General features: G+C 38.7%; 1 protein-coding gene across 2 annotated transcripts in view; it reads right to left on the minus strand.

Moving 5' to 3' along the window:
• trps1 (trichorhinophalangeal syndrome I) overlaps positions 1-15,997 on the minus strand; it is a 171,739-nt gene that overhangs the window by 128,761 nt on the left and 26,981 nt on the right. Inside the window, exon 1 of one of the 2 annotated variants that reach the window (XM_061664807.1) lies at positions 1,098-1,138. The exons of the other annotated variant lie outside the window; for it this stretch is intronic. The gene's annotated coding sequence lies outside the window, so the exon portion shown is untranslated. Of the gene's footprint in view, positions 1-1,097; positions 1,139-15,997 lie in introns of those variants that run through there. 2 annotated transcript variants of the gene reach the window in all.

Below are 15,997 nucleotides of genomic sequence, written 5' to 3' on the forward strand. Positions count from 1 at the left end.
GTCAGACTTCCCCGTTAGCATTTTTCTCCCTCATAATCCACGTGACAGGCCGATATTCACCCTTAAATCTTTATCTTCTACTCAAAAGCTGTGCGGATCTCAAACCCAAAGTGATGCAACCCTGCCATTTACAAGGATCTGTTAGTCAGTACAGTGGTTTACAGCCCTGAATTTCACAAACAAGCTGGTGGAGACCCTCTTCCACACCGACCTGCTGAAAAACGTACCTGACAAGTACATACATTGATGACAGTAAAAGTTTGGATTCCAGTTGCTAAATCTAAACGTCCACAACAGTGAATGAGTTAAATAGTGAGAGGCACCCAGGACAATCATTTTGTTCAGGTCCACACGAAATCACAAACGCAAACGAAAAAACTCAAGGATACAACTCAAATGACTAAAATAAAAACTGACTCTCAAGTCTGCCACACATTGGCGCTATCTGGTTAAAAAAAAAGCAGATAGCTCGCCATGTGTGTGGAGTTTTCGGTAAATACTCTGCCTCAGGAGGCCTTAAAACAAACATCTAGCATGTATTGATATTAACTCATCATGTGCGCGCTACTTGAGCTAAATGCTTTGGGCAGAATTTCAGGTGGCCAATCAAAACGCAGACTCCATTCACATGATATCAAGCTTGCGGCCCCCAGCGAAGTAGTTAGCATCGACATCTTGGTGGATAAATGGGTCGATATGTGGCCAGATTATAACTACTTAAATGACGTAACATCTTCTGATTTAAAAAAACGGATCATCGCCAGCAGGTATTCCAAGAGATAGAAAAATAAATGAATAAGTAATATTATTTTGTCAGTGGTATCAGTTTTATTCATGAAATTGGACGAGGAAAAGTCTGGCCACTTATCGACCAATTTATCCTCTAAGAAGTAATCACTGAAAACTTCACTGTGAACTGCCATCTTGAAATCATGTGAAACAAAAGATGCATTTTGATTAGCAACCTGAATTTCTGCCCTCAGCACATAGCGCAAGTGGCGCGCACCCGGTGAAGTTTCTGCCCTGAGAGGCAAAACATATCATACATGTTAGCTATTCGTCAATAGAATTATTCTTTAAATGAAAGAAAGAATCACCTTTATTGAAAAATGTGTTCTCTGCATTTTACCCATCACAGTGAACACACATACTTGCTAGTGGAACACACTGGGACAGGGGGGAGCTGAAGCACCCAGGGAGCAGTGTCTTGCTCAAGGACACCACAGCCATGAGTCCAGGGGATGGTCCGGTCAGGGTCTTGAACCTTGGTCCCCCACCGTGGCAGGTGATGATCTTAACCATTGGGCCACAGCTGCTCACTGCACTGCCCAAATATCAAACTCAATGATACAGCTCAAACAAAAAAACTAGGCTGACAGAGACACAAACCCATGACAAAAGTCCCTGTTAAAGGTCATAATAAATCACATCAAGGCTAATACATTAAATAATGACTCTTAAAGAGACAGGCATCCATGACAAACTCATTGTTCACAGCCACAGTCAGAGGTGGGTAGTAATGCGCTACATTTACTCCGCTACATTTACCCAAGTAGCATTTGCCATAAACTGTACTTGTCAAAATGAAATGAAAATTTTTAAAAAATGAACTGGAAAAAAAAATACCTTATCAGTACAACTCAACCTGACATACTTCAAAGACTGACTCTTAAAGAGACACTCGTGATAAATCTCTTCAAGACTACAATAAAGACTGACTCATAGTGGCACACAATCATGAAAAGCTCATTCATAGAGCTTCTACTAAATCACTTCAAGGCAAATACAATAAAGACTGACTCTTGAACAGACACACATAAACTCAGTGATAACTCAAATTACTCTAGTTCAAAACCACAAAAATAAAGACGGACTATTAAAGTGACAAACACTAAGTAAAAAAAAAAAAAAAAAGTCCCAACTAAATCACAGCAAGGCTAAAAGAAGACTGATTCTTAAGAGAGCGCATTGACGATTGACTCTGAAGGAAAGATGCATACAACTTAATAAAACTTACTAAACCAAAGACTGACTCAACGAAACACTAATTTTGCACACCGATACATTACTAATCTAACTTGATGCAATGTATTGTAGTTTAATTTTGGACTATTTCAAATACCTTTGAGAGAGACTCAGTAAATTGCTGAACAGGATTATCTCCCAGAAAAGTAAAAGATAAGAAATATATTCAATAAAGCCACATGCAAAATTGTCTCATCAAAACACAAGGTAAAATCATGTAAAAAGTACAACAGGATAATTTCACCCTTTAAATCTCAACCTCAGGCAATATAACTTTATAAAAGTGTGTATAATTGGAGCCAAACACGGTTTCCCAGCAAACACTGATCAGAGAGCAGACAGCATACATATTAATAACTCTTATCTGGTATCACTAAGCACATAGCCACAGGGCAAATGTGCCGGCGTGATGAAAATATTCATCTGTAAATGGATTTAAGCATGGATCAATGACTACAAGAGAAGATAACACTGTTAGAACTCTATCAACACCAGCTATTCAATCATGTGTCTCCTAATGTGACTTTAATAGAAATGTAGCATGGCATATTTAGATTTTTCGGGACATTTTTCAAATGCTGCTTTTCGTTGCTATTAACAAAGGGCATGCCTTGCAGGCAACCACTCTGCTGTGGTGCAAGGCTTTGGATGGACTACAGAGGAAAAGGCACCTGACACACGGTTTGGATAAACCCTATTGATTTTGATTGAAATTATATGTTGTGGGGTCTCTCAAATGGAAAACTATGTATGCTATCCCCAAATTGCCTTTACTATTTAAAACTATTGTCTGACTCTCAGTAGTGGGAAGCAATGAAGTACAAATTATTTGTTTCTGTACTTAAGTAGATTGATAACATAATGGTACCCTAGTTGAGAACGTATTTTTCCTTTTACTTTTACTTCTTACATTTTGTTTCTACTCGTTATTTTGACAAAATAGGCTTGTTACTATTGTCAACGTCTGCAGATGACGACGGGATGTAAAAAAGATGTAAAATAGAGGAAAGCAAAGTCAACCACGGTTAAGATTTTGATTGATTGACCGATTGATTGCGTGAGATCGTGGAGACTTATAAAGCTGAAGGTGTACCACGGAGCATTAAAAACGATGACGCAACGGATATGCGATTTATAATGATTTGTGGCGAATGTTTTGTGTCATGTGCTCGCCGAAAAACCTCTAGCTTGTAGCTTTGAAGAATTCTCCATCTTCTGAAATCTGAAAATAAACCATACCAGTGAGGTCTATTTTATATATTGGTAATATACAGTACATTTATATTGGTATTTGCTAATTTAGCTTTTTGTTGTCATTTCACAATGTTAGCAACGCTATGGGAACACCTTGTTTTGATGGCGTGTCCAGTCTCTGTTTTGTCTTCTCAGTACAAGCGCTAAAAAAATTAATAAAAGAGGGGAAACTATTTTGTGTGCAGTTTTTTCTTCCTTGTGCCAAATCATCTATGTAAATGTGTATTGTACATAACTGACAGGAAAAAAAATATCTCTGTATTAAAATTCATTTTAGAGTCTGTTCTTTTTTTTACTTTAACATTACTAATTGAGTTGAATTAGTACTTCTACTTTTAAACACTTATTTTGCACAAATATTTGTACTTCTTCAGTATGGAGTGAGTACTTTTGCCACCTGCTGAATATTAAAGTGACAAGCTCATGATAAACTCATACTAAATCACTTCAAGGCCAACACAATGAAGACTGACTCTTAAAGTGACAAACACTCCTACCAAATGTATTGTTTAAACGATAAAGACAATCTTAGACACACACTCAGAAACTCATGATACAAATAAAACTATTTCAAAACCACTACAATAAAAACTAACTCTTAAAGTAACATAAATGTATTGTTAAAGGTCATACCAAATCACTTCTAGCCTAATGCAATCTCTTAAAGAGACACACTCATGACAACATGGCAACCACTCAGCTGCCATGCAGGGCTCCCGATGGACTACGGAGGAAAAGGCACCTGACTCACGGTTTGCATCGAACCCAATTGATTCGGTTCGAAATGATTTATGTTTTGTGAAGCTCCCCCAGTGCGCAACGTTTTACCTTATCCCACAATTCCTATCTAAAAATATTTTCAACAACATAGGATACCTAATACCATAAGATACACAATACCATCATTATACAGCCTTTTTCTGAATTTACGGAAACTCGAGCAGCAGAAAATAGAAGGAAGTGGATGGAATATTTTAATGGGCTAGTGTTGTTCTTAGTGGTACTTTAAGGCATGCCAACTGTTATTTGTTCAGACAATCTTTAATTGCTCACGTCTTGTAGGGAAATTTTTAGACACAGGAGTGGCCCATGCATGACACAATGAGACGCCACCCTAAGTTGTTTTACTTTCTCTTTTTGTAAACTGGGCATTAAAAAAAAAAAAAAACACTTTCTCACGCTGTGAGCGTGCAGCGCATCCTCAATAGTTCAAACCCCCTGACGAATTTAGAAAATGGTCAAAGTTTTGAGAAAAAAATTACAGTTTTGTGACATTTTAGTTAGTTTTTGTTTTTGTTTGTTTGTTTGTTTGTTTGTTTGTTTGTGATGCCACCCCAGAAGGGCAAAATGACATGACCATAGCACTGCAATCCGAACTTTGGACAAAGTGGTAGCATAGTGTCAAAAGCGGTGCATGCGTCTCTCTATGCAGGCAGCTCAGTAGAAGATGGCAAAGTCAATAATAATGTATTTTAATTTAATACAAACCAGAGCATCTCCCTGCAATCAAACAACACTTGAGTTGGCTTGGTCTCCTATGCTGATGAGCCACAGGGTTGGTCATTTGGGACACGGTGCCTCTGTGCTGGCACATCAATCCAGTATGACAAAGTCAACACTATTATAGAGTAACAGGGTGGGCCAAAAGTTGCAACGCACTTTTTAAATCAACTTATTTAAGGAAGAAAGTAATAAAGGATGGAAGGTTGGAAAGTGGGGTGGAAGGAAGGAAGGAAGGAAGGAAGGAAGGAAGGATTTAAAAAACTTTCCTCCACAAGCTTTTAACTCTGCGGGGGATGACTGGTGAGATCATGGAAGGTTTTTAACATGTTTTTGTTCATAACACTACCGTGTGTGTGCATCTACGTGTGTGTGTGTGTGTGTGTGTGTGTGTGTGTTTAGAGCAGGGCCTTTAGCACCGCGGGGAGGCGTCTGCTTTAATGGCCTCGGCCATTAGAAGCAGCCCTGGCATTATGTAATGCCTCTGGTGAGATGGTTGCCATACTGTTAGAAGATCTGATTGCAAAACAAGGCGAATGAATAAAGGATTTGTTTTTTTTCTTTCTCGCATGATAATTAAGGCATTGATGTTGTTGTTATACCAGCTACAAGACAACATGGAACATGTGGTATCAGAAGGAATAATTAGGACCTTTTTTTTCTTCTCTGCGGTAGACCACAGCAAAGCGAAGTATTTCGCGTCCTTCGTGTCATTATCATTTGTGAGAAAATACATCAATAGACTTCAATGCTTGTCATTTTGCAAAGTCATTGCGATTTAGTTTGAGGTTACTTATATGATCAGTAAATAGCATGTTTGTCTTTGTGAAGCAGCATGTGGCTCATTACGCAAGGTTATTTTTTAACATTCCAAGTAAACACATTTGTGATCACCATGTGCATCTATGTTTAATATAAGAATTAGAATCACAATGGCACCCTGACTTAAGAGTGAGTTTTCCGAATTCCGAGCCATCGCTTGGATGATTTTTTTTGCTTTGTGTTTCGAGCTAAAATTTTTGTTTCAAGCTTCAGATACATTGCTGCTCAAGTGTAGTAAAACAAATTGGAGCAATTAAGGTGGTGTAATGCCCTCGCATGTGGGCAAAGAGAGCCCCAGTCACCGCTCCACTTTCGGCCTTTTATTGAAAGGGACAAACAGTCAAACACACAAATAAAACATGAAAACAGTCGCAACAAGCTGATGTAGGCCACAACTAACGGCCAGACACTCACATTGAACGAGTAACTGGCCAAACAGACTCCAGAGCCTGACATCATTCACTAGGCCACGCCCCTTAAAGGCACAAATCCAACATTTATGATGCAAAGTTATTATCATGTTTAAAATCAGTTTATTTCTTTACATTCTCTTGTGATGTTTATACAATACAGTCCTTTGTATTTGGAACTTAACAGTTCAAACAATAACAAAATGTCACAAATGGGAAACACTCTGTCTGTTTCATATTACTTCTCAGTTCATTCTTCATTAGACATTCTTAGGAAAACCATGGTGCGTTATGAGCAAATTTTGCTTATAAAAAAAGGGGGAGTACTTTTATAGCCTTGGCAAATAATCCAATATTTATGTCGATGAGATTATGATCTTTTTTTTTTCTGTCTCTCTTGTCGCCCCAGAGGAACGTGAATTTAGTCACACATATTGTCTCTTGTGACAAATGCTGCAATGACGTTTCAATTTCCAACTCATCCATCACGGCAGACAGATCAAATTAAACACGTCCTGGAGAGTATCTAAAAATTTGAAACCACAGTCAAAACCAAAAACACACAAAATCCTGATTTTTTTCTTCTTGTTATTTTACAGCTATCTCTGCGCTTCTCTTACTACTTTCTCTGCCCGGAACACTTCTAATAAAAGGGAATTTTTACGGAAAAGTAGCTTTAAGGGTTTAGGAGCTATCTCATAAAGTGAGGGGGGTGGGGGGGGGGGGGGGTGTGAAAGGATGGGAAGAGAAAAAAAGGAAGAGCTACTGTTAGGGAGGAAAAACTTTGTCGGATCTGACAGCAGTGTAAGGACAGTAACGCATTTACTTTCCTAAACCTAAATGGTACAGAGCAGATGCATGGAATGCAGCACACAAGTCCTCCTGAAAAACACGTCAGCTGCTGTCACAATTCAACTAAACACGAGCCAACTCCTGACCATAACTATAACATCATTGTTGACAGTTACTTGGAACAGAGTGTAGCAACGTGTGAATTTCTTGTGTAATCAACCACATGCTGCTTCACCAAGTCTGTCATTTTGTTGTTTTGCATTTGTTTTAGAACTTGGTGAAATGATGGCTTTTTACCTTCATTTTTAGTTTTGTTCCTTTTTTTTTCAACTTTATTTTTTGTCACTTTTTAAGTGTCATTGGCTTGGTTGTGTTTCGATATATAAAAGTACTTTCCATCCATCCATCCATCCATTTTCTGAGCCGCTTCTCCTCACGAGGGTCGCGGGCGTGTTGGAGCCTATCCCAGCTGTCATCGGGCAGGAGGCGGGGTACACCCTGGACTGGTTAAAAGTACTTTAATTATTATTATTATTTTAATTACCAGGTTAAATAAAGTATGCAAAAGTACTGTTTTCACAAAATTTCAGGATGGCTGTTTATTTTTTTACTGTACCTTTTCATTTACTTTCCTTACTTTTTAAAAAGCATCCTTGGGTTGATTAAGTATTGTTTTACAGAATATATTATTTTATGTATTAAAAATAAAATGTCAATTACAGAAATGAAGGATGCAAAAGTACATACTAAATCTCAGATGTTCTGTATTTAAAAAAAGGCATCCTGGGTTGATCATATTTTTTGTATATATTTCATTGTATTAAAAACAGAATGTCACTTGGTGAAATGATGGATGCAAAATTATTTACATAATTTAGAATGGATACTGCTAGTTATGGTCCGGATTTTTCAGTTAGTTAATTTTTTTTACTTCATTATTTAGTTGTTTGTTTTTCAAGCGTCAAATGGTTACTTATTATTTTTTTGTATATTTTACATATTAATTTGATACGGGATACATATTGATTTGATTTAATTTTACTTTGTTCATTGTCCTAAGCTGTTTTGTTCATTTGAACGGATACTCAACATCTTTCTATTTCTTTATGTGTAAAGTGGCCTCCCACTGTATACCCCCCGCCCACCTCCGCCCCACCCACCCTGGGCGTAAAAAAAAAAGAAAAAATACAGGGGATGGGGGGTCTCGTGTAAAAAAATTTTTTAAAAACATGAATAAGCAGGCGGATCGGAAAAATACAAATACCGCAAATAAGCGGGGGTTTCTGCGAATAACGGGGATAGATACCGCAAAAACAATTACGCAATTACAAGTCGTTGAATCCACGAATGCCGAATTCTGAATATTCTGGGTCCACTATACACACAGTATAGTACAGTAAATATATACGGCATATACGTGTGTGTGTGTATGCAGCATATATAATTTTTTTTAAATGACTTACATATTATGTTACATTATGTTGTTCAGTTAAAAGAACATTGACTTTGGAATGAAAAGCTGAATTGAGGTGAATTTAATGTACAGAACTGTACTGTATTGCAATACGCTGCCAACAGAATTACACTGCAGACATTTTGAGTCTGTGTCATAGTTTGTTATACTCAAATCTGGAAAACTCAATGCACTTACGGTAATTGGTCTTTCTTTTTTCTTTTTTTTTGTTATTCCTGCACATTTTTCCAGATGTGTTTGCGTTCACGGATGACTATTGGACGCGCTCAAGTGTAAGTTCTATTGTGTAAGTAATCAGTCACGGCTTGTTTGACATCGTCCCGTTGGCCCTCGCGGCCTCATTTCGAAAAACAAACACGCTTAATCAGAGCAACATGCTTACGGCGTGTCACGCCAATTGTGTTCGAGAGCTTGAAATTGCGCATGCGATGCGTCATTTGTGACTGCGACTCCGCTCCACGCACGCTCGCTAATTATCACGCTAAGTCTGACAGCCCAAAATCCAACAGCTTTTATGACGGGGTGATTACTGAGAAGAGGGATCGCTCAGTGGGAATAATGATCTCCACTTTTTTTCGGCAACGTGCGCATTTATTTTGTGTTAATGAGGGCTTCTAATGCCTTTTCTCTCCTTGGATATCCTGCTTTTTGGTTATTTACTTTGAATAAAAGAAGGTCAAGGCAAAAACAGAGCTGCCGACCTACAGAAATTCACTTCCAGAACAATTTGTTCAAATTGAATTTCCATCCATCCATTTTCCGTACCGCTCTATCCTCACAAGGGTCGCGGGCGTGCTGGCGGCTATCCCAGCTATCTTCGTGTGGGAGGCGGGGTACACCCTGAACTGGTCGCCAGCCAATCGCAGGGCACATACAAACAAACAGCCATTCGTGCACACATTCACACCTACGGGCAATTTGGAGTCTTCAATCAACCTAGCATGCATGTTTTTGGGATGTGGGAGGAAACCGGAGTGCCTGGAGAAAACCCACGCTGGCACCGAGAGAACATGCAAACCACACACAGGCGGGGCTGGGATTTGAACCCCGGTCCTCAGAACTTTGAGGCAGATGTGCTAACCAGTCGGCGACAGTGCCGCCGTTGAATTTTCCATATTTTATTATGTAATAGGATTTAAAATAATTCTGCATACTGTTCAATTGAACAACATAATCATCACTCTCTAATCGTAATCGTTGACAAATTATGGCTTCAATCTTTGTTGTGTTAATGTTTTTATTGCGTCAACGTTGTAATGGCGGATGCAGTTGCAGCCTGAATCGTAGTACTGTATATGGGATGTCGACGTGCCATCGTCAAAAATATCTGTGCCGATGGATTAATTCGCCTTTATTAATTCTGTTTTCAACCTTGGTTTAAAAAAAAAGTCGAGTAAATCAGATTAATCAGATCTCAAAAGTCAATTAAAACAGCAGTATTTTGCAAACAAACAAATTATTTGCTAATAGATTGAATTAGACAATAGTTTTTTAAGTTTGTGAATGTACTTGTATAGATGTCTTCTCTTGCATGCTATTTATAATATATACTTAGATTTACTATGTCCACTATTGCTACTGATATGATGGAAATTTCCCAATTATGGGAGGCTATATTATAAATATTTATTATTAATAATACTATACTTTTAACGTGACCCCGTTCTCAGATGACGTCTCCAGTGACATATTAATGCATTTCCTGTTCAGAGGCGATGAATTATTATATATATATATCTCCAGACGCGTATTAATTGGCTTGTTATTTTGTTGTTCAAACTTACTCTCTGCTATAATGCGGTTCCAGACACACCTACTGTATGTGACAAGTGTACTGTATCCCCCAATCACTTATTTTGGTGTTTTGCGACTTCATGACACGATAGTTTCGCAATTAGCATCATGCTTTTCCTTTGTTTCCTACCCACTCCTTGGTGAGTTTATACGCTAGCATGTACACAATGATTAGTGACCTACAATGCGTTGACCCCGGACGCAAACAGAATTTTTGCCTCCACGGCTCGGCAGCCGGGGGGAGTAATAAAATAGCTTGCCCCAGCACCTTTTTTTCCTCTCTTTTTTGGGGGGGGGAGTGTTTATTTCATCTAATTAATGTATGAAATTCAAATATGACATTTTTACCACCCCAATAACCGGAACAATCGGTGTTACTGCCACAACAAGTCAGCGTTTGTGATTTTTGTAACAAGATACGGACATTCCGTAACGTTTGTCAGTGGAAGTGGAACTGCCACAAGCTCTCGCCACATCTTTACTCCGTAAACAAATACAGTGCAGCACAGCCTCTGGCTAACAATATGCTTTTGGTACTAAATTAGTCCCCCGTTTATTATCTGCGATAGATGAAAATCCACTCAGTAGCGATGATATGGCTTTATGCATAATACCGATATAAAATATGCATGTGAGGTGCAGGTATCATTTTTGTCCACTTTGGGTCACCATCCCTTTGTTTACACTGTAGTATCTATGACTTTGGATGTGTGTAGCTTTTAAAGGTGGGGCTTGGCCTGTTAAGTGATATGGGAGTCAGCGAATGAGAGTGTAGAGTTGGCTGTTGTTGGCTCAGGTTGAGTACCTCTGGGCGAGCATTAGTTTTGGGCGTCCAGCTAGTGTGTGAATGTGCTTGTTACATGTTTATTTTGTTCCCGTTCGTTCAATAAAATAATTGAAAGTGCATCTGCGGCTGCATCTATCTTTCATCACCTATTAGAGATTAGAATTCCTAGTGGTGGTCGGGTGTATTAAATTAGCTAATGATGTTTACTTTACCATAAACATGCAGTCGTGTAAGACAGTTCTGCTTTGCAGTAGACACACTGCACTTCTTTTTCTAAGTTTGAAATTATTCCAAACTTTGGACATTCTCTGTTTTTTATGCACTCTTTTGCGCTTACTGCTCCATAACAAATTAGGCTGTGTGGCAGCATCATGCGAACGTGAATTTTAAAACTAGAGTGGTGCAAACGCAATTTACAGCTGCTAAACTGGTCTTTTTACAGCAAAACAATTCAGACTGTTCAAACTGTTACTGTTAATAATTATTTTTGTATACAGTGTTACGTTGATTTACAAGTGCCCCAATAAATGAGTTTTTCCAGTTACGAGCTGTCGCTTGGTTCATTTTTGCTTTGTGTTGCTGGCCAAAATTTCAATCACGAGCAAACTTCAGATACAGCTGAGTTAAGTGAATAAGAAAGGAGCAATTAAGGTACCATAATGCCCTCGCATGTGGGCAAGAAGAGCCACAGTCACTGAAGCAGTTTCAGATAATTATTTTACTGACTTGCAGTTAAACACACAAACAAAAAGGAGAACATTCACAAGGACCTGATGCTGAGACTGAAATAATTGACTAACTCTGACTCCAGCTCCTGACATCACTCATTAGACCACGCCCCCTAAAGGCACATCAAGACACCAGGCCAATAAACAAGCATATGTTTCTCCAAAACCTGTATGTACCTTTCAGCATTAATGGTGCCTTCACAGATGTGTAAGTTACCCATGCCATTGGCACTAACACAGCTCCATACCATCACAGATGCTGGCTTTTGAACTTTACGTCCATAACAGTCCGGATGGTTCTTTTCCTCTTTGGCCCGGAGGAAACGACGTCCACAGTTTCCAAAAACAATTCGAAATGTGGACTCGTCGGACCACAGGACACTTTTCCACCTTGCATCAGTCCATCTTAGATGAGCTCGGGCCCAGAGAAGCCGGCGGCGTTTCTGGGTGTTGTTGATAAATGGCTTTTGCTGGATTTTCTGAAGTGTTCCTGAACCCATGTGGTGATATCCTTTGCACATGAATGTCGGTTTTTGATGCGGTGCCGCTGAGTGATCAAAGGTCACGGGCATTCAATGTTGGTTTTCGGCCTTGCCGCTTACATGCAGTGTCTTCTCCAGATTCTCTGACCCTTTTGATGATATTATGGACCGTAGATGATGAAATCCCTAAATTCCTTGCAATTGTACATTGAGGAACTTTGTCCTACAACTGTTCGACTATTTCCTCACGCACTTGTTCACAAAGAGGTGAACCTCGCCCCATCTTTGCTTGTGAATGACTGAGCAATTCAGGGAAGCTCCTTTTCTACCCAATCACGGCACCCACCTGTTCCCAATTAGCCTGTTCACCTGTGGGATGTTCCAAACAGGTGTTTGATGAGCATTCCTCAACTTTCTCAGTCTTTTTTGCCACCTGTCGCAGCTTTTTTGGAACGTGTTGCAGGCATAAAATTCGAAGTTAATGATTATTTGCTAAAAAAAAATAAAGTTTATCAGTTTGGACATGAAATATCTTGTCTTTGTAGTGTATTCAATTAAATACAGGTCGAACATTATTTGCAAATCACTGTATTCTGTTTTTATTTATGTTTAACACAACGTCCCAACTTCATTGGAATTGGGGTTGTAGTATAGAATCATATAATAATTTCATATAATATAGTAGGCCAGTGTTCCGAGAGGCTAAACTGAAATTGTAGAGGATTAATAGACTCTGGCATACAGTGCAAGTCAAGTATGATGAGGGGGGACAATAGCATGAATAGCAAGTAGAGGTTCACATGCATACGCAGACCTCACACATCCAAACACAGCCGGCACACTATGGAAAATGTGCACGCAGAACAAATTACGTTCATAAATTGGCACTTTGAATCTGTGCCTGGCGAAATGGAGCTCAGCCGGCGGAACCGCACAAGACCCCGAAGAGGTAGCGTGGTCGGCGGCAACGCTGATGCAGACGATAGTCTCCGCGCCACGGCGGGCGATCGGGCGGATGGACACGAGCAGCGCGCCAGCCGACCAAGACAATTTTGTACATGATTACGTTTTCTCTTCGACAGCACACCTCAATGCATCAGACACACAAATCTGAGAGTTTGGAGCAATTTTGAAATGGCCTTTATGTATCTGTGATGACAAACTTTTGATGATGATTGATGAAATTAAACATTTTTGACAGATTGACAGAAATGTAAAAATTTATATTTTAACTTTATTTATTATAATAACTTTAATTAGTAGAAAATTGACATATTTGGGGTGATCTCAATAAGCATTTATTTTATTTCTTTTTTTTTTTTTGCTACAAATTTTAATCAATGTGTTTTCATGGACAAACATATTTTTGCAAAGCACGCCCGTAATCTTTGTGGGGTGTTTTTCAGCATTCATCTTTTCAAGTCCAGTAATACATATGTAGTCACTTTTCATTACTGTATTCTGTCCACCATCTTTGTGGAGTGTTTTGCAGCAAATTTACAAACATGTAAACATTAATGCATATTTGATTACTACTTAAAATTTTTCATCCAACTTGAGCTTTTGCTGTCATGAATACTTTTATGAAGAGTAATTAGTAGAAAACATACAGATTTCTATGGTTACTCCTTTTTACTTTGACTTAACCAAAGCCGTAACGTTTAAAAATGCAAATGTAAATACAGAGTTTTCTGCTCTGCAGACACTCCACAGATGCCAAAATAAACTATAATTCATAAACCGGTTATAGCACTCAGCATTTTTGTACATCTGTCCACAAAATTCTTGTTGCCCACAATTCTCAGGAGAAAATCCTTGCCGGATCTTTTGCACTCCTCATAATTAAGTAGGATTCTGTACGGAGTGTAATACATTGTAATGATTAGAAAAATTATATCTATTTTGGGGATTACTACTTTGTAATGACTAAACACTTCCTTGCCTGATCATTTGAAATTGTGGCTTTTGAGAATTTATTAGGCTTTTGTAGAAAAAGTAATGCATTCTTTTAGTAGAAAATGGACTACTACCTAATTTCTTTTGCACCCAATTCAAGAGAAAATATTGAAAAAAATGGGGATTTTTGCCAGATCTTTTCATTTCATGATAATTTAGTGGTATTTCGTAGGAAAGGTAATGCACTGTAATAGAAAAAAATGACATATCTAAGGGCATAATTACAAATGTATATAATTATTATAGTATTTAGTTAAAGAATAATTACAAAAGTTCACCCCAGAAATATGGCCAGACACTTTGTTGTTGTTTTTTCCTACTAAATTCTCTTTTGAAGCATTGTGCGGAAATCTGCTCAGTGTGTTTGACTTGATCGTTCTGTGTTCAGACAGCATCACATCCAACTGGACCTGCTTGGGTTTGCACATCACACGACACAGACATAATATGCTAAAACCTCACCAAGCCTTTAATCCCCCCCCCCCCACACACACAAAAAAATGCAGCCTATCTCAAGTATATAATTAACCTCCCACGACAACACGCAATTAGATATAGTATCGAGTGTGTGAAAAAACGCTGCCTGCACTGTATAGTGTGCAGCGTAAATGATACCTGACATTGTAATTGCCGATCAAAATACAAATGGGGGGGGGGGTATTCGACTGTAATTGCTAAATGATGTGTGTACCCTGCAACCCTTCCATTTTCACACTCGCAGTGTGGTTGCACACACAGGAAACAGTTTTGCCTACGTTTAGCTGAGGTTGTCTACACACACCAACGAGAACAAGAAATTCTCCTTTGCTTTTTTTCCCATGAAAACTATATTTTTCATAGAAACGCTGATAAAATTATCGTGTTACGATATTGTGGTAGGATGAAAATCTGTAACATTTACAAGCATGTGCACAGCAAGCGTGAGAAGCAAATGTAGAAGTCTAGATCTTCATTCAGGTGCTCCTTCTAGTCAAACTGCATAAATAGATGGACTCAAACGCACCACACAGTCCTTGAAACCCAAATCCTGGCTTGAAATGCTTCTTTGAAAACCCAACCCTTGCATAAAACCCAATTTGACACCATAGCTAGAATGCTACTTTGAAACCCTACCGTTAAATCCTCACCCTGGCTTGAACCCAAATTTGAAACCCTAACTTGAAACCCCAACCCTGGCTTGAAGCCCGAAATTGAATCCGTAAACCTGGCTTGAAAATCTCCTTGCTAACCCGGAACTCTGGCTTGAAATCCTGTTTTGGATATATTATATTGCTTGCACCTTTATCAACAACTGAGGTACTGTCATCATATGAGGTTTCATAGATTGGATAGTTTCTTTGGTTTGGACGTAGACCACTGTTGCACTGAACATAAAATATTTTAAATCCATCAATATTTCATGACATGATAAAATTGACTGATACTAGCATGCAGATGCGCTGGCACCCAAGCAAAAGCACTACTTACTTTCAGATTGTTTTAACAATACCTGAAACTGGTAAAGCCTGGTTTCATGGGTGTGGCCATCCTGGAAATGGGAGTTGCCCCAGTGTTATACTAATGAATCACGAAAAGTGCTGAGTGCAATAAAGGACTGCCCCCCTGTATGTCAAAATGTATGAATTCATCTGACAGATATGCCTTTTTCTCTATTCATTTCTGCACTTAACTTAAAAATGACAAAAATTGAGTTAGCCCAAACGCATTCTCAATTGTGAGAAACTGCACCGTCAGTGGACAGCTTACAGAATACAAAATGAAGTTAAAAAAATAATAACAATGAAAAAAGAAATACCAAAGTGGTCCAATGTTCAATAAGAAGCATTTTCAATATACCCGTGCAACGTTGATTTAACCTCCCCAAACTTCAAAATGACCCTCTTGTTTTCTCCCCAGAGAAATTCATTTGTGAATTAAATTGACAACAATGTAACCTCATGCCACACGTGTCACATTCAATTCGGGAACCATCC

The sequence above is a fragment of the Phycodurus eques genome, chromosome 20, assembly GCF_024500275.1.
Source record: "Phycodurus eques isolate BA_2022a chromosome 20, UOR_Pequ_1.1, whole genome shotgun sequence".
Lineage (NCBI taxonomy): Eukaryota > Metazoa > Chordata > Actinopteri > Syngnathiformes > Syngnathidae > Phycodurus > Phycodurus eques.